General features: G+C 41.0%; 2 long non-coding RNA genes across 2 annotated transcripts; one reads left to right on the forward strand and one right to left on the reverse strand.

Moving 5' to 3' along the window:
• Positions 1-335: 335 nt before the first annotated feature.
• LOC123603996 lies at positions 336-2,048 on the reverse strand. The gene is made up of 2 exons (XR_006715165.1): positions 1,809-2,048; positions 336-605 (listed from the first exon to the last, which is right to left on the reverse strand). It is a non-coding gene; the product is annotated as an uncharacterized LOC123603996 (long non-coding RNA).
• An 11,259-nt stretch (positions 2,049-13,307) lies between these two features.
• Positions 13,308-16,576, forward strand: LOC123603995. The gene is made up of 2 exons (XR_006715164.1): positions 13,308-13,611; positions 16,016-16,576. It is a non-coding gene; the product is annotated as an uncharacterized LOC123603995 (long non-coding RNA).
• Positions 16,577-19,934: the final 3,358 nt, after the last annotated feature.

Raw genomic sequence — 19,934 nt, forward strand, 5'->3', positions numbered from 1 at the left:
AGGGGCCCCATCTCATGAACTGGGATATCATTACCTGAGCCAAAATCAAGAGTTGAGAATTTAACCAACTCAGCCACCCAGCTCCCCTGTTCTTAAGTTGGTTTATTTCATTTACTACCGTGTCAAGTCTATGATTTTACTATCTCTGAGACAGACATTTCTAACATTGCAAGTTCTATTTCTTTGGAGGTATTTCTCTTCAGTATCCTCTATATTCTCTGTCCATTGACTTGGTTCTACTCCAAGGATGCAAAAGTGACTTGCACCCTGTGAAACAAAAGAGCAAACCAGGAGGAGAGAACAAGTTAAAATGGAAAGACCGAGAAACAAAGAGCTAGTTTTATTCATTTGTTTTTAATTCAACTTCCTATGGAAGTAATTTTCAGAGGCATGCTTTTCCTTTAGTTCTCAGGATACAGTTCTGTTTTCTCTGTATTGATTATTTGTCTCCCACAGGTATGATGTTAATTTTTCCCCCCTCTCTGCACTTGTCATAGAAGGAAGAGAGTTCTGTACAAAAGCAGTGTTTTCAAGCAGTTTCAACATTGGAGTCTTCTTAGACTCTCTTGCTGTTCACTTCTGGGCTGATTGAAGCTGTATCTTAGCTGGAGGATAAGTTCAAAAAGTGAATGAATCCATAAGCCAGTCAGTAGTAAGGGGGCACATTCCCCAAACCCCATATCTAGAAACATGGTAGAGATCCCTGCTGAGATGTTTATATCTGAGGTTCCCATATCTAAGACTGTTGGGCCCTGTCAGCTCTGGATGGTGGCATTTGATAAGTGCTTCCCTGAGATGTCAAAGATATGCTCCATAGGGCTTTGCAGCAGGAATGCAGAGCCCCGGAAACCTGCCAGAAGTGTAGGAGGCAAATATACTCTGCCCTACAAATCTCGTTTCCAGGCACAAAAGATGCAAGCAGCGACTCAGCCTGTGACTCAGTGATTCCCAGCTGTGTGGGTGCTAATCATGTGAATCCCAAAGGTGAACCATGGGCCACAGGGCATTGAGTATTGGTCTTGAATAACATGGGAGTTTGGTAGAGGCCAGAAGGACCACTGAGTGGAGGTCATACTGTGCCTCTTTGGGATCCAATAACAGGCATGGTAAGGTTAAGATGGATGAGGGAGAATGAATAAGGAAGCACCACACACCCACTTTGATCTTCTTATCCAGCAGTAAGTCATTCTCCTGAAGGCAAGTATCACATTGTGGTTAAAAGCTCAAAATCTGCCTCTGACGTAGTAACTTCTATTAGTCAGCCATGTTGGTTCATCTTTTCACCAAGGCATGGGGAGGAGTACCAGCGCACTTGGTTGCCTTTAGGCAGGGCCATGTGACTCGTTGCGGCCAATGGGCTATGAGTAGAAGTGATGCATGTCATTTCCAGAACATAACTGCTATTGAGAAACTCTCTAGCATTCTCTTCACTGCCATTGTAACCAGAGGGCTATGTTCCCAGATTTTGAAGCTTCAAGATGGTAAAGGTTCCCTCAGTCTAGGTCTTTAATTATGTGGGCCTGTAGTGTACGTGAGAAATAAACTTGGTTTAAACCATGAACTTTGGGGACTGTTTGGTGGGCTTTGAGGATTATTGACCACCATGGCATAACCTAGATTATTTTGACCAAAACAGTGTCTTATGAACTGAGTGATCATAAGTCACTCTCCAAACCTAAGTATTGATTTCCTCATCTGTCAAGTAGAGAAAATTGTGGCATTTACCTTGTAAAAGAGATTTTTTAAATATTGCCTGTAAAGTGATAACTAACGTGTCTAGCATATAATAAGTGCACTGCAAATGTTACCTCTTAGCTATATTTGATTCTCCAGAAGGTAGAAAGTAAAAAGAATATTCTTCTGTCAAAGTATCTCAACTCACATCTGAAAAGAAAAATCAAGAAAAAGAGAGAGAGAGAGATTCCTTTGGACGCATATTTCATTTACAGAACAACTAATGGGCTCCTCAAGAAAACAACCAGAACTTTATTGCCCAAGTCTCACATGCCAATGTGTTCAAGGTCCCATGAGATCCGAACTACTTAAACTATTTTCAGATAAATATATGAGGATAATAAGGGTTCCAACTAACTTCCCAGGAAAACATTCCCACATGCCAGTCTTCTCGCTCGTCATTATATCCCAAGATGGTAGGGTAGACCTCTGGGAAAGCAAGAATGATTTCTGGAGGCTCTTTTCTATTTTCTCACAGCAGGGAGGGAAGCTGACTCAGGGTGTGGTGTCCCTGCCTGCCACACATGCTCCTTGGGGTGTCACAGCATACCAGAGGTGTGGTTGGGTGAGTATCACTCCACCCATGGGGTGTCTACTTGGCCAAGCCTCATATGACCCAAACTTTCATAAACAGGACTGTGCAGTGGCAGGAACGATAGGATATGTTTAGTGTCCTCCACTGTCTCCCCCAACAGACTGTTGGATGTATCTGCCAAGGGCAATTTGATGTCAATAAAACCCCCTTTCTAAGCAATTCCTTGAAGATCTCCTAGTCAACTATTCCCCTGGGCCAAGTAGGCTTCTTGGATGAGGCCTGACACCATCACAGCCCAAATAGTTAGGAAAGTTAGGGACAGCCTCACACTGAGGCTGCAGGGTGCTTCCCAAGCATCACACCCAGGAAAGCCAGCCTCTCAACAGGTGCTGTTTAGGCTTGTCCCAAATATAATCACACAGTGGAGTCACCAATGTCCCAGGACAATTATGCAGCCCTTTGGAGCTAGTGATTATAGTTGAGCTCAGAATCCAAGCTCCTTCTCCGGTAGGGATAGTAGTGCAAAGAACAGTTTTTTCCAAACTCACATGTAGCCTCCAGAAAAATACATGAACCTCACATTTCCATCCAGGTGGTGTTGTTAATGTCCTTCCCTGACCAGTTTATTCTCAATGAACACAACCGTGAAATTTTTTCTAGCAAGTGAATATCCAAGGAAGACTCACCTTAAAGATCAAAGGAGACAGAGCCTCCCTGCAAAGCTGAGAGCAAAGCCATATGTATATGTCATGCATATTTATGACATAGTTGGACACATTGGACATTGGTGACAGATAGGGGTATGTGTGTGTGTGTGTGTGTGTGTGTGTGTACACAAAGCCTATACTTAGAGATCTATCAAAATAACAGAGTCAAAATGTAATAGGTAGACCCCAGGCAGGGTCTTTTCCAACTTTAATTCAAAGGGAGCAACATATTTTTGGATTCTTTACAAAAACAAGACAAATGGTACTATTGTCCTGATTCTATAAATATTAGCATTGGAGGATAACATGAAGACCCTCTATTATCATCCATCTGTACTTTGATTTTTTATAGTCTTGTGTCCCTCCACTCCTGTCTTCATCAGAGGTAGAGAGAAAATGGTAACTTCTGCCAGCAGCCTGGACCACAGATTGGAAAACGTCATCAGTTAAGACCAGGAGGCCCCCAGATGTGAGACCCTGCAAACAGCGAGCCTCACTCCAATGGGACAGTAGGTTGAGGGGCCTGAGAAGGAATATGGGAGGAAGATTCATGGGACACTTGTGTACTTCGGGATGACCCTGAGTCTGTTGATTGTTTCCCTTCCTCCCTGGAAGAAGGTAGATTCACACTATGATAATTTGGGGACATTTATTTTTTTTTTTAATTTTATTATTTTTTTTCAACGTTAATTTATTTTTGGGACAGAGAGAGACAGAGCATGAACGGGGGAGGGGCAGAGAGAGAGGGAGACACAGAATCGGAAACAGGCTCCAGGCTCTGAGCCATCAGCCCAGAGCCCGACGCGGGGCTCGAACTCACGGACCGCGAGATCGTGACCTGGCTGAAGTCGGACGCTTAACCGACTGCGCCACCCAGGCGCCCCAATTTGGGGACATTTAAAAGAACGTAGCTAACCTTATTTTCTGTGTTATGGAGTCAGTGCTCTTTAAGCCTCATTAGAAAATCCAGAAGCATCCTGGGAAAGCAGAGTGAACAGGATGTACTTTTTAGCTTATCAGTAAAATCCTCCTTTTCTTACCTCCAAGAAGCTAAAACATAAAGTAGTAACTATAGCCTCTAATTTCTCTGAAGATTCTATAATATTAAGATCATTTGAATCTACAGTTGACAAACCAGTGATTGTCATTGACCTCTCGATAGCATGTCTTCAAGATAAACAGAACTGGATTCTTCCTTTTAATACTTTATTAATGCTTAAATTCCTGAAATGGATTTCTAAAATTCATAAAAGTCATAAAAAATCCCATGTAACCAGCCTCCTTTGGTCCAATATAGTCATTGCCCAGGCTCCCTCTGTTGTGTAAACTCAGTAAAAAGTTTGATGGTATTTCTTTCCTGAACTTTTTGTCGGTTGACTTTATGGATGGAGCCGTGTGACATACAATGTCTTGTGATTCACAGCTAAGAGAAAGCATTTCTATGTAGATAAGCATTTAGCTACACTGAGCTGTTGCAGATAAGGTACACATTTTCAGGGGAAGAGTATTCTTTGACTTATACAGGGTATCATCCATCCACAGTTAAATCCCCACATTATAAATAATGCACACTGATCACCTAGTGTGTGCAAAGAAACATTTGGCTTCATATACTTCTCCTATAATACTTTAATATTTCATCTATTTCTGTCTGTTCTCCATCAAAAAAAAAGCGCCATTATTTGAAAGGAAACATTAAAAAATAATTAAATTTTTAAAAATTTTTAATGTTTATTCATTTTTAACAGAGACAGAGAGAGACAGAGAGAGAGAGAAAAGCGCTAGTTGGGGGGGTGGGGGGACGGAGAGAGAGGGAGACACAGAATCCGAAGCAGGCTCCAGCTTCGTGCTGACAACAGAGAGTTCAACGTGGGGCTCGAACTCACAAACCATGAGATCATGACCTGAGCTGAGGTTGGACACTTAACCAACTGAGCCACCCAGGCGCCCCTAAAATTTTTTTTTTAAAGCAAGCAAAAGGCAAATTTCCTCATCCTCCGAGCCCCTTCTAGATCCGTAAAACTGCAGGGAGCTGTCCCGTCAGTCCTGCTCACCACCACCACTTTTCAGGGGATGATAAATCATTTATTTCCACACTGAAACTACAACTGACAACTGCTGAGAGTTTCTGCCAAAGGGTGTGTCATAGCCAAAGGCAGTCAGAGTCCCTATAGGAATCTAGTTCTCAGACCTGGGGACCCTGAGATACCACTGGAATTTGCCTACAGGCCAGAATCAATACCAACAGAATTCCCAGTGGAACGCTCATGACTTCCTCCAGACTGCTCCCTCACCCTGCTCTAAAAAGTGCTTCTGGAAAAAGGATGCTGTGGATATCAATAGAGACCCTAGAGCTGCTCTATCAGCAATCAGGCAGAATCTGCACCCCTCATGGCAACATGCTTGCATTATTTCTCTCACTTTTTATTTTAAGATTGACGAATCGATCCTTGTAGTTCATAACACTGTTGGAAATAGTTGCTTTTAACATGCACCCTCCTTTATTAAGGGTGCCTATTGGCTGACACCCTACTTTCTCTATTTACTTTTACTTGACATTCGGTCTTTAAGAAAGTACATGGCAACCCAAAATATCACCGTCACAGAATTCTAGGCAAGTTTTAAGACAGGAAAGCTTGATTTAATTTGCTGTGTTACATCAATTTAATGGATGAGAAACATGTTCCTTAGATGGAATGAGTTGCAGAAAGAAATCAATCAGAGGATTGATGGAGAAACCAGATTGCCTTCCAGGTCCTTCCAAGTTAGTGGAGTCACAGAGTGGCTTTATTGTTTAGTTTAGAGGAAATTCCCACTATATCAGCAGGAAGATGTAAAAAAAAAAAAAAGATAATGCTAAACAGAACTTTTTTCTTTAATAATCTGCAATTTTTTTTATAATCTCAAAATCAAAATTACCCAATTTGGGAGGACTTTGATAATTTGTACACATGCATACAACGAAGGAGAGCCATATGGTGATACAAAATGATTAGTACTCCAGAGAGGTGAAACACTGAAGATAAATAAAGGAAGGCTTTATGGAAGTCAAGCAACTTGGCTAAAGTTTTGAAAGAAAAAAGAGAGACTTGGAATCAATCCTAAACTCTCAGCCCACAAGAGTTGCGAACCAATACTCCGCTGAGGTATACAACAGGTGTAATACCACAGCCTACAGCTAATAGTACACACAAAATAGCTTCTTTGCTTACCCAAGTGATGCTAGTTTTGACAGGGTAGGATAGCAGAATAAAATAATAGAGTGGAATAGAGTGGAGAAATATGAATTGCCTATGTTTACCTGATTTTCGTACTCAGCTTGGCCAATCTGAAAATGTGTTCTCCAAGATTGCATTTTCAACTGGCTTCTCCTCCTTTTTGCCAGAGTTCCTGAGAAGGATATGTACTGCTTTTAAATGCATAGAACCCATTTTTAAAATAAGACTGGTTTTTGTTGTTGTGGTTTGGTGTTGAGCAGTAGAAGTTCTTTATATCTTTTGGACATTAACCCCTTATCAGGTATATCACTTGCAAATATCTTCTCATTCAGTAGGTTGCCTTTTGTTTTGTTGGTTTCCTTTCTGGTGCAAATGCTTTAATTTTGATGTAGTCCCAATACTTGATTTTTGCCTTTGTTTCCCTCGCCTTAGGAGACAGATCTAGAAAAACATTGTTATTGCCGAAGTCAGAGTAACTGCTGCCATGTTCTTTTCTAGGATTTTTATGGTTTCAAGTCTCATAGTTAGATCTTTAATCCATTTTGAGTTTATTTTTGTATATGGTGTTGGAAGGGGTCAAGTTTAGTCCTTTGCATGTAGCAGGACAAAGAAGATGTGTAACACATACACACACAATGTACGTATATACACATACACACACACACACACACACTGACACACACACAACAGAATATTACACAGCCCTCAAAAAGGATGAGACCTTGTCATTTGTGACTACATGGAAAGACCTAAAGGTTATTATGCTAAGTGAAATAAGCCAGAATGAGAAACACAGGCACCATACGATGTCATATGTGGAATCTAAAAAACAAACCCAATGAATAAGAATACACACATACATACATACATAAATGGAGTGAACCAGATGTAAAACAGAGGTGTCTGGCTGGATACTCATGTTGCAACTAAAAACGATACTGCCATCTCTCATTGACTTTTAATGCTTAGAAACGCCTGTCCTCAAGGTGCATATGGACACCTCGTTTGGGACTCTGCTTGGACAGACTCTTGCTAGGAGAATGTAGCCACACCCTCCTTTGCAACTGTCACCCATATGCCATTGGTGGATAACTCTCAAATCTACCTCTCCAGGCATCGTATCTCTGCAGAGTTTCAGGACTACATCTGACCACCTGGCAAACACTGAACATCACCATTTAGGGTGCCTGACAAGCATCAGCGTCTCTAAAACGTAAATGAGGGCGGCTTCGCAAGGGGAGTGAATGCCCTGGGACGTGCATATCAAGGACGAGTCTGCAGTCTGAACAACAGCCTCATCCTTACCCTCTCCTATGACCCCCTGAAGGTCCATCGTCTCCTCCTACTCGTTCTTCTCCAGGCACACGGACCTTTCCGTTAGTTTCGTAGTAAGTCCACCTTATTCCAACCACAGGGCTGACACCTGCAGTTCACTCTTTCTAGATGCTTCTCGGATTTTTGCATATCTAAGTTCTGATCAGCACATATATCTCAGCTCAAATGCCAGATCTTCCAAGAGGATTTTTCTGACCTAAAGCGTTCTTCTTTCCCTTACTTTTATTCTCTGTCACTCACTAGACCCTGTTCTGTAGTCTTCAGTATCTAAAATTCTTATTCATTTTTTAAATGATTTATCCAAAACCCCCTCCCCGATCCCCGCCCATGCAAGCAAGAGCTTGGCCTGCCTCAGTCACTACTTCCCTGGAACAGCATTCGATACATAGTAGGCATTCACTAAATATTTGCTGAATGAGTGAATGAATGAATGACATTGTGAATGAATCATCATCCCCTACAGATCTGTCCTTCCCATTATCTCTCTTCCTCAGCAAATATTACTGCCATTATCCATTTACTCCAACTCAAATAAGGGTTCTTCCTGGTACTTCCTCCTTCTTAATGCCATCATAAGGCACCTGGGTGGCTCAGTCAGTTGAGTGCCGACTTCAGCTCAGGTGCGAGCCTTGTATCAGGCTCTGTGCTGACAGCGTGGAGCCTGGAGCCTGCTTCGGATTCTGTGTCTCCCTCTCTTTCTCTCTTTCTGTGTCTCAAAAATAAACATAAAAAAAATTAAAAATAAAAAAGTAATAAAACTACCCTCCTCCTCCAATTTTCCTCTGAAATACTTCTCAAATGGACATCCTCCTCACGGCCTCCAGGTCGCTGCCCTAAGCTGAAAGATTTCTCTTGGCTCACCATGATGATTGGCCCCTCTGATTTGAGTCCCCCACTCAACCGAACCTTTCCTATTTACCTTCTAGATCGTTCTAAAAGCTCATTTTGGTCCTATCAGTGCCTTTCTCCACAATCCTTCAACAGCTTCTCATTCTCTAGGGATAAAACGTGAACTCCCTATTATGTCCTGTTATGTCGTTTACGAGCTGGGTCTTTTTTACCAGTCCAGCCTCTTCTGCCATCTCTTGCTTATGAACTTGAGTCACAGAGCACACACTCTCCCTCTCTACTACCTGGCACCCGTGTTCAGATGATCTCTTGCCTGAAATGCTCATCACACGTGCATGGAACGTTTGAATGATAAATTGCTACCAACTAGTAAAGGCTTAGTTCAAGCATTTTCTAACTTGTCTGTGCCACATCCCATCTCACTTCCCTTATGGGATTTTTCACACTATTACAGTGCTCTGTTTTTCAAGGTTATTGTCTTCTCCCAGGCTATGAGGTCTTGGAAGTTCTGTGCCTTCTTCACTTTCATATTCTTAGAACCTAGCGTAGGGCCTAGAACTTAGAAGGAGCTTTGAAAATTTTGTTCTTGTTGAATTAATAGGTAGAGGGATGTCAGTGAATCTACGGGAGATCAATGTTGTGGTGGGTTTTAATCAATTACAATCCTCTGGAATTTCTTGTTGACATATTGGCTTCTGACTAGAAGCCATTATTCAAATGTTGAAAACATTACAATTCCCATAAGAGCATCTGTTTTAGGCTGAGCATACATAGAGGGCTCTGGTAATCATTGCAGAATGTGATAAAGGAGGCCACACCCAAGCTCTGTTGGCTCAGAGCCCTCCTTACTATAGCCATGTGAGATACCATTTGAACGGGATTAGTCTTTCTCATTTCTTACACAGCACAGCCATTGACTTTTACATTTAAACAATGAGAGATGACTTCTTCAAGCCCTGATGACACAGCTGCTATGAGAGTTGCTCTTTCCTGTAAACAAAAATAAAATCATTGGTCAAAATACATAAGGTACCTATTTTCAGTCATTGGAAGATGAATGTCCCTGGATTAAGATCCTTGAGATAAGGGAAGTGTATGAGATAAGCTCCCCACATTCAATGGGCTCTCTGCCAGGGAGAATTTCCCAAGCATGGCACAAAGAGGTAGAACCCAAAGAGCCTGGCAGTCCTGCTGAGCTGAGGGGGCAGAGATCAGAGTCAAGGAATACTAACGTGGGGCTCCTGGCTGGCTCACTCGGCCAGGCATCAAACTCTTGGTTTCAGCTCAGGTCCTGACCTCACGGTTCCTAAGTTCAAGCCCTGCACGGGGCTCTGCACTGGCAGCACAGAGCCTGCTTGGGATTCTCTCTCTCTCTCTCTCTCTCTCTCTCTCTCCCTCTTTCTCTGCCCCACCTCTCTCATGCTGTCTCCCCCTCTCTCAAAATAAATAAATAAATAGGTAGACAGATAAATAAATAAATAAATAAATAAAAGAATACTAATGCAAGTAGAAAATTTCAGGGCAGGGTTCTAGAAAGGGTTAAAGTACATGTGGCAAGGGGGAGTGAGGAATGGTACAAGTGGCCTGTGTAGGGTTCTGCACGACCTTATTTAGCCAAGGGCTGAGCTGCAGATTTGCTTGGTGAGATGCTGAGTCCTTACAGAGAGAAGCTACTTCAGTGTTAAGAATGGAAGGGACTGCCCCTCCCCCCACTCATGTTCTGTCTCTCTCTCTCTCTTAAAAGTAAATAAACATCTGGGGCACCTGGGTGGCTCAGTCGGTTGGGCGGCCGACTTCAGCTCAGGTCATGATCTCACGGTCCGTGAGGGCTGTGAGTTCGAGCCCCGCGTCGGGCTCTGTGCTGACAGCTCAGAGCCTGGAGCCTGTTTCAGATTCTGTGTCTCCCTCTCTCTGACCCTCCCCCGTTCGTGCTCTGTCTCTCTCTGTCTCAAAAATAAATAAATGTTATAAAAAAATTTAAAAAATAAAAAATAAAAGTAAATAAACATTTAAAAAAAGAAAAAAGAATGGAAGGGAGACTCTAGGGGTTACATAGTACTGGGAGACACTGAATTATTGTTACACCCAGAGTAGAGAGATATTATTAACGTCTCGTGCATGCTATTGGATACCTGTGAGGCCATTCCTTAGGAATAAGGCCCGTGATCTACAGCAGGGATCAGCAAACTATGGCCTGTGGACAGACCATATGTTTTTGTAAATAAACTTTTCTTGGAACACGGTCATGCCTAGTAACTTATATATTTTTATGGCTGCTTTCATGCTACAGTGGCAGAGTTGAGCAGTTGCAACAGAGACAATAGAGCTTACAAATCTAAAATATTTATTTGAAATATTTATATTTTGAGAAAACTTTGTCAATTCATGTGCTACAGTAAGGACTACTTTAGATTGCCCTAAGAAAGCCTAAAGTGAAGCTCCAACAGGATCGAGGAGAACATCTAGTATATTATTTGCTTGCCAGGGTAAAACTTAACACCTTTTAAACCAGACAATATAATCCAGCCTCCTTACAATGTATTATATATAATATTCATCAAATGACTAAGAAAAATGCTAACCATGCAAAGGAAAGGAAATGTGACTCATAATCAGGGAAAAAACAAAAACAAAAAAACAGGCAACAGAAAATGATCTCAAGGTTACCCAGATGTTGTAAATAGCAGACAAGGATTTTAACATAGGTATTAAACGTTTGCTTAAGAACTTAGAGAAAACTACAGTCTTAATGACTACCAGTCATAAGAAAAAGAACCAATTGGGAATTCTAGAACTGTAATTTAAAAAAGCAAAAACAAAACATGGGGAGGCATAACAACACACTGGATTTAGAGGAAGAAAAAGTGAGCAACTTTGAGTACAGATAAATAACAATCTAAACTGAAGAACACAGAGGGGAAAAAAAACCAAAAAGATTGAGATACATGGAACCCAAGTAGCTTGTGGGAGAATACCAAGGAGTCTAATATATATATATATATATATATATATATATGGTATCCCAGGAGGAAAACATAGCATATGAGAAAAAAAATAAACAAAAACAAAAACAAACTAAAAAAATTTTTTTTAATTTAAAAAAACTAAAAGAAAAAAAAGCCTTGAAGGAAAAATGGTCAAATAATTTCCAAATTTGGTGAAAAACATCAATCTATACATGCTAGATGCTGAGCAAACTCCAAGCAGGATAAATACAAGGAAAATCCCTCCAGGGCACATCACAATCAAACTTTAAAAACCAAAGATGAAGAGAAAATCTTGAAAGCAGCCAAACAAAAATAGCATGTTATGCAAGGGTGACTGCCAGCACAAATTTTGCCAACCTCTCATCAGAACAGCGGAGGCCAGAAGACAATGGAATGACACCTTTAAAGTGAAAGAAATAAAAAGGATCATTGCATATTATTTTTTTATGCAGGGAAAACATTCTTCAAAAATGAGGATAAAATACGAATGTCAAGAGAACAACATTACAAGAAATACTAAGGACTTTCTTCAACCTAAAGATGAACAAATACAAGACAGAAGTTGAATCTACAGAAAAGAGAGAAGTGCACAAAAAATGGTACCTATAGGGGTATATAATAAGATATCAGCTATTTTTCTTTAATTTCATTAGAAGACAAATAACTATTTACAACAGAAATAATATCCAATCTAGGGTTTATAACATATGTACAAGTAAAGTATAGGGAAAAGGTTTAAGGGCGTGGTAACTGAAATTATTCTGCTATCAGGCTCTTGTGATGGTTAATTTTATGTGTCAATGTGACTGAACCATGGGGTGCCCAGATTGTGATTTCGGGGTGTGTCTATGAAGGTGTTTCTGGATAAGATTAGAGACTGAATGTGCGGACTCAGGGAAGGCAATTGCCCCCGCCTCAGTGTGGGCATCACCCAATCCACTGAGAGTCTGAATAGAACAAAAAAGCAGAGGAAGGAGAAATCTGCCCCTTTGTCTTCTGGCCTACCTGTTTGAACTGGGACCATCAGTCTTTTCCTACCCTCAGACTGGGATTTATACCATCAATTCCCCCTGGTTGTCAGGCCTTTGGACTCAGACTAGAATTACCCACCTGGTGTCCAGTTTACATTCAGCAGATGGTGGGACTTCTCAGGCTTCACAATCACATTAAGCAATTCCTCATAATAAATCTCCTTTTATGTAAACATGAGTTAGGTTTCTCTGGAGAATCCTAACTAATACAGCTCTTATATTTATGATGTATGGTAAATGAAGTGGTATAACACTAGTTCTAACTAGACTATCAAAATAGAGGAAGTAAAATAGGTAAGTAAAAGTATTCAGTCAATCCCAGCCTCACCACAAAAAGAAGAAAAAAGAACACAGAAAGAAACAATGTATAGGACAAATAGGAAACACATAGCGAGATGGCTATGTGTATGGTCTCAATAGTGATACTAAATGTGAATGGCCTAAATATTCAGAGTAGAGGGTGTGCTAAATTGTATAGAAAAGCAACACCTTACTATCTGCTATCTGTGAGGAACTCATATAGATTGCCTATATTTTAAATAGAAAACAGAGTAAATACTGCCAGTAAATATATTTATACTGTCTCAAAACTTTTGTATCAACTTATTTGCTTGGCTTGTTTATGACTTCTAAATAGAGAACTAAAGTGTGCTGTATAAATAGGTAGGTAGGAGGGTAGGTAGGTAGATAGATGATAAATAGATAGATAGATAGATAATTCCCTCCTGCCCCAAACATGAATGAGTATATTATTTGGGGTCTTTCTCTGTCTTCCAAAGTCTTTTTTTTTTTTAATATTTATTTATTTATTTATTTGAGAGAGAGATTGAGAGAGAGAGGCAAAGAGAGGGAGACAGATGATCCAAAGCAGGCTCTACACTGTGAGCGCAGAGTCTGATGTGGGGCTTGAACTCATGACCATGAGATCATGACCTGAGATGAAATCAAGAATTGGCCTCTTAACTGACTGAGCCACCCAGGTACCCCTCTGTCTTCAAAATTCTAATAACTCCTTTGTGGCAGCCCCTCAGCCCAACATAATATTTTTGTAGTTGTTGTTGTTTACATGTCTTATCTTCCTTCCCAGATTATAAGGTCACTGAGAGTTCCAACACTGAATAAATATTTGCTGAGTGCTTATTACACCAGGCATTGAAGATACAACTGGGAACAAGTTTCACCAGAAGCTTCCAGACTAGCGGAGGGACTCAATAAGTAAGCAGGCAATTACAATAAAATTATTATAAATATGGTAGATAGTTCATAAATAGATGACAGAATAAAGGAATGGGCAAATTTCCCCCATTTAGAAGTTTCAGTTTCCGGATTAAGTCCAACCAGAGCCTGAGCAATCTTCAGACATCTCCATGCAGTGGCAGCTAGCAGAGAACAAAGTAAAATATTAGGCAGGAACTAAAGCCCTTAATAGGATTTGCCCTGAAAACTTGGCATTTCATAAGGCAACAAAGTAAAGGCATTCTATCCTTTATTCCAATCGAGTGCTAGCAATATCTTTCAAATGCATCATATGAATGATAATGTCTTTGTTGTTCTTTAGCTTTAATTTAATTGTAAAGAAATGTGGTATCATGTTTTGTTCCATGAAGAGGGAAATAATCCATGCATTATGCCAGCCAATAAAAACAACTCAATATGAGGTCTAAACTTCTGATTATCTCCATTTCCCTCAATTCTGGTTCTTTTTTGGAGGATTTGGCACTAAATCAAGCTTGAAACTTAATGCAGGTCTTATATAGCATTGCTACTATTGTTCATGTTGGAGGTAGGTATCCAGCAAAAACTTGAAAGAACTCCGATTCATCATGCTGTGGCTTTGGCAATAACCAAATTGCAAGAATTCAATATCACTTCCTCTAACAGTACCCAATGTCATAGTCTTCTTCTTTTTATTATTATTTTTTTTAATGTTTACTTATTTTTGAGAGAGAGAGACAGAATGCGAGTGGGTTAGGGGCAGAGAGAGAGGGAGACACAGAATCAGAAGCAGGCTCCAGACTCTGAGCCATCAGCACAGAGCCCGAGGCAGGGCTTGAATGCAGGAACCGTGAGATCATGACCTGAGCCTGAAGTCGGGTACTTAACTGACTGAGCCACCCAGGCGCCCCAGTCTTTTTTTTTTTTTTTAATGTTAATTTACTTGTTTTGAGACAGAGAGAGAGCAAAGTGGGGGAGGGGCAGGGAGGGAGGGAGAGAGAGAATCCCAAGCAGGTTCCATGCTGTTAGCAGAGCCTGAAATGGGGCTCTAGTTAACAAACTGTGAGAACATGACCTGAGCCAAAATCAAGTCAGACGCTCATCTGACTGAGCCACCCAATGTCATAGTCTTACAAGGGAGAGACAGAGGCAATCAAACAATGCAGAATGTGGAATCCACTCATCTAAGCCCACAGCCCTGAATATCGTAGCAAGGGTATGTGGCTAACTCTTAAGAAGTCAATTAGCCTTTGTCAACTTTTAGCAGAGCTGTTTGTACCTTATCTCAATGAAAACATTCCGTAAGCCTCTTTTGTAGTACATTCTTCAATATAGCAAGCACTATCCTTTACTGATGGCCTTACCCACACACCCACCCATCCCTCACCCTTCTATGCCAGCCTGCCTGGATTTTGTTCAACTGTTCATTCCTTCTGCTTGTGACCAAAGGGGGATGAATACTGAGTAGTCTCACTCAATTGTATAATTGTGTGTATAATAAGTGATTGGCTTAGAAAAGGACATGTGGCCCACTTCTTACCAATGGGATGGAAGGGAAGTCTGAGAAGGGAGAGGTTTCAAGGAAGAGTTTCCTCGTAACTAAGAAGAGCTAGAAAGCAGAGGCCCCTTTCTGCCTCATGGTGATGGGTCTGTCTGTGACCCCTGAAGCTGTGGCAGTCATCTTTCAAGTGCAAGACGAGTTGGGTAAGAACAAAGATGGTATTAAATGATATGCTAAGATTGACAAAGCCGTCAGAAGGAATCCAAACCCTGGAAAACCATTTCTAAACAAAAGAATTAATCACACCTTCATTTCCTTATCCCAGGTCATTTTATTGTATGACTTTATAAACTTTTTTTTTAAGTAGTTTTTAAATGTTTATTTATTTTTGAGAGAGATAGAGAGACAGAGTGCGAGCAGGGGAGGGGCAGAGAGAGAGAGGGAGACACAGAATCCGAAGCAGGCTCCAGGCTCTGAGCTGTCAGCACAGAGCCCAACACAGGGTTCGAAACCACAAGCCATGTGATTATGACCTGAGCCGAAGTCGGACACTTAACTGACCCAGGAGCCCCTATAACAAATCTTTCTTTCTTTTTTTTTTTTTTTTCAACGTTTATTTATTTTTGGGACAGAGAGAGACAGAGCATGAACGGGGGAGGGGCAGAGAGAGAGGGAGACACAGAATCGGAAACAGGCTCCAGGCTCTGAGCCATCAGCCCAGAGCCTGACGCGGGGCTCGAACTCACGGACCGCGAGATCGTGACCTGGCTGAAGTCGGACGCTTAACCGACTGCGCCACCCAGGCGCCCCACAAATCTTTCTTAGTAAGACCATTGTGTCATGATTTTCTTTCCCCTGAGCCCTAGGGGATTCTGATACAATTCTCTTGCTGTCCATTTCTAGGATGAGCACTGATTCAGGATTGTAAAGGACCAAAGATGAAGAGGGGCTCTGATGAATAACATGTGGAGGAAAAAAGATTTAAATTACCATTGAACTGAAATCTAATGGTAACATGCAATGGTGAACTGTGACATCACCCCGAAAATGTTTTGTTCATTTGGGGATAATGCACCCAGTTAGCATCCCCAACTTTGCACCAGAACCTACAGGTCACTAGGCAAGAATAGAGTACAAAAGTTGAATCCTAAAGCCATGTAATTTCAGGAGGCCAGGAGCTGGTGCAAACTTCCAGGAGGGTAACCAGATTCCGCTTTTATCTCCTTAAGTTTCAAGAAGACAAACTTCAGTTCAAAACTTAGCCTGATATTTGAGAACTAATTGCTTTGCTGTGCTCCATGCATAATAATGGCATTTTTAAATCAAAATCCTCTGTTCTCAGCCAATATAGTCTAAAGTGAGCAGCAAAGTTAGTTGGGAACCAAGCAATAGGACAAGACCAAATAAGTAATTCTGTAACTGTTGTTTTGTTTTAATACAATCAAATAAATTCACTCCAACAGGTATTCCAAAGTTGCCTATTATGTGATCAGTATAATGCTAGGTCCTATTACTGTGTGATTAATATAACATCTGAACACAACCTCTTGCTTTCAGAATTGTTATTGTTGAGAGGGAAAGAGGAAATAGGTCTGTGTTTAATAATTATAACTGGAAAGAAAATGGCAGTGTTATACTATAGTTCATTCTACGTACCTAAGTATGAATAGAACAATGACTAAGTGATTGGTCATGAAATGTAATTGGTCAGGGAAAATTTTTGGAGGGTTAAGTGTTGAACCTGCAAATGACGTAGTGAGTATGGATTGAAGACACAGACCTGGGCAGGAAAATCCATTTGGATAGGTACTAGTAGAAGCAAAGAGAGCCAGGCATGGAGCAAGCCAATGGAGGGTCTTGCCTTGGTCTGCCAGGATGCTAATCCTCAGGGTAAGCAAACCCCTCTTGCTTCCTATTCTCTATTTTGCAGCTGAACCACTTCTAGTCTCTCAAGTATAGCCCTGCCTGAGAGTATCCTTTAGTCCTTAAGAAGAGGGGTCCATATATCTTCTGTCTTTAAACCTCTTTATCTGCCCTCACTTGTTTACCTGAGTCTACTCTTCCCTTCCCCCCTCATTCTCTGCCTGATACAGAACAAAACAAAACAGGGGTGCCTGGGTGGCTCAGTTGGTTAGGCATCTTGATCTTGGCTCAAGTCATGATCTCATAGCTCTTGAGTTTGAGACTTGCATTGGGATCTGTGCTGACAATGCAGAGCCTGCTTGGGATTCTCTCTCTCCCTCTCTGTGCCCCTCCCCTACTTGCTCTCTGTCTCTCTCTCTCTCAAAATAAATAAATAAATAAACAAACAGACTTAAAACGAACACCTCAATGTCCCGTCTTCTGACAACCCCAGCTTCATGGAAAATTCCATGGAGTCTTCATAAAGGTATCATGTAGTTTTGTTTTTGAAAAGATTCATAAATTCATGGACTATTCTTTTAGGAGCTCAACTAATCATATCCACACTATTCCAATTTCAGGGTATGGTTGACCAGGCAAGCACTCCATGATTTTTTTTTTTTTTCACAATTTAAATAACTTAGGTTGTTAAAAAAAACAAAAAACAAAAAACAAAAAAACAATGAACAAAACTACACAGCAGAAAAAGAACTCAATATGTCCAGGGACGGATAAGGAGGATTTAAGTGCCTAAAACAAAAATGGCCACATTTTGAAATACTGAAATGTGAGCCCTGATATGGAAGTAATATTTACTAATATATTGTATACATAATCTTTCCCCATTAATTCTCAATACCAACATATAGGAATAATATAGCCATGAGGAAATTGAGGCTTTATAAGGTTGAGGGCCTTGCCTAACTGGGCACAGCTAATAAACGGTAAAACTCAGAACCCAAACTGGGCACAGCTAATAAACGGTAAAACTCAGAACCCAACTTATTTCTCTCTGACACTGAAATCTACACTTTTCTCATCATATCTCCACCTGGCAAGAATATAGTTATCAGAAGCCTCAAATTTCCTCCTGACAAGGAGGAAAAAACAAAATAAAACAACTCCACTTGATCAAAGATGCCAAGGAAATTTCCAGAGGTAGCACTTAGTGGAGAGTGCTCATGCAGTACATTTTCCCATTTCTATATAAATTATATACACGAAGCATTGCACTCTAGACGTGTTAACATTTTCCCAGACATGACCGATGGCCAGTGTCATTTCATAATTTGCAAGGTAGTGCAAGACCGTTCTTCACATGCTGTCCTCCTCGTACACAATTTCTTTCTCATGGCTTCTTCACATCTCAAAATTTCCACTCCATTTTTTTTTTCTTTTGTTAGGACGAGAGGTTCTCTAAGACGAATACCTAAATTTACCAAAATAGTCTTTAAAGTTTGATGCTTTATCACCATAACAGAGCATTGCCTTCAAACGTGTTTATCTTCTTTAAAATCTACTACTTACTTGGTGGTCAAAAGTGGGGCTCAGAGCTCATGGATAAGAGCCTACCAATCTTCCTTCTCCAGGATGGCCAAACCCATGTGTACATCTGCAAGCTGAAACTAAAAAAGAACTACCCATGCGCTTCAGGGTTTGAGGAGTAGCAGCAATGAGGGCAAAACTGGCATTTACATACAGTTACCATCAAATGAATTAATGGCAAATTAACATCACTTCTCTTGAGTTAGCAATTCAGATGTTTGATTCTAGGGCCATATCAATTTACCACAGATCAACCTATGAAAAACTATTCCAGAAAGCTACCGGCTCCAAATCAAACTCCAGGAGCAATTAGGAAGAGAACAAATGGAAACATTTGTATTTCAGGAAACAATTTCTGGTCTGTCCCATTTGCAAACACAGAGGCAGCAAAATAGAATCTTACAGAGATCTGATGGGGGTGGGGGGTGGTGGGGGGTGGGCCGTGGTGAGAGGCGGAGGCGGGACCAGGAAAAAAAAGCAGTCTGGGTACGGGACCCCCTGCCGTTGGTCAGATTCAATTGCTAAGTCTCAGGAAACCCTGAACTATTTCTCCTGGAAATTAAATTGAGATTTGAAACTAATGAGGGGCCAAAGCATAGAAGAGTGTTGGATAGCATGTGTAGCTAATTATTTCATTCGCAGGGGCCAAAGAGACGTTTCCATGCAGCCTATAAACTAGAGATATTAATCCTAAAAGCTTGGAGGAAAAAAATTAGGATCCCATCATAAAACTACAGATATTAAATCTGCTGATAATGACTCCTCACCTTTCTAGGAGGTTACATTAAGGCCAGATAGGAATTTTCAGTCTCAGTGAGGGTCTGTCTGACTCCTTTGTGAAAATTTGGTCAGGAACAAAAGCTGTAACCTGGGCCAGTCCCAGACTGCCCTAAATATTTTCATGTAAGCATTCAGTGTTCTGTGGGTACTGTTTTATTTTCATAGATAAGTTCTTTCCCAAGCAGGGGGAGGAAGTCAACACTTATTATCAGGAACTGTGCTATCTAGTCAGTCAAGTAACCACGTTGGGGCACCTCCTATGTGCAAAGTCCTATCTCATTACCCTTGTGGCAGTGGAGGGCATGGGGCGGGGGGTGGAGGTGGGGGAATTTGGGGCTCGGGAGGTCAGAGATTAAGAAAATAGGGACATGAGTTTTACTCTCAAAGAGTTCCCAATCAGGTGGTATTCACAATACAGGCTTTATCCTTCTGAAGTGTGTACAATAAAATAATAATCTTGGCCGTTTTTTCCCAAATCAGGCTGAATCTAAGCATCACTGGTAAAGCCTAAAAATGAAAACCAAACAAACAAAAGTTCTGGGTTCCATCCTCAGACCCTGCTTCATGAAGTACAGGCATCTTCTAAGTTTCCCCT

This window comes from Leopardus geoffroyi, chromosome E1 (assembly GCF_018350155.1).
Source record: "Leopardus geoffroyi isolate Oge1 chromosome E1, O.geoffroyi_Oge1_pat1.0, whole genome shotgun sequence".
In the NCBI taxonomy this organism is placed as follows: Eukaryota; Metazoa; Chordata; class Mammalia; order Carnivora; family Felidae; genus Leopardus; species Leopardus geoffroyi.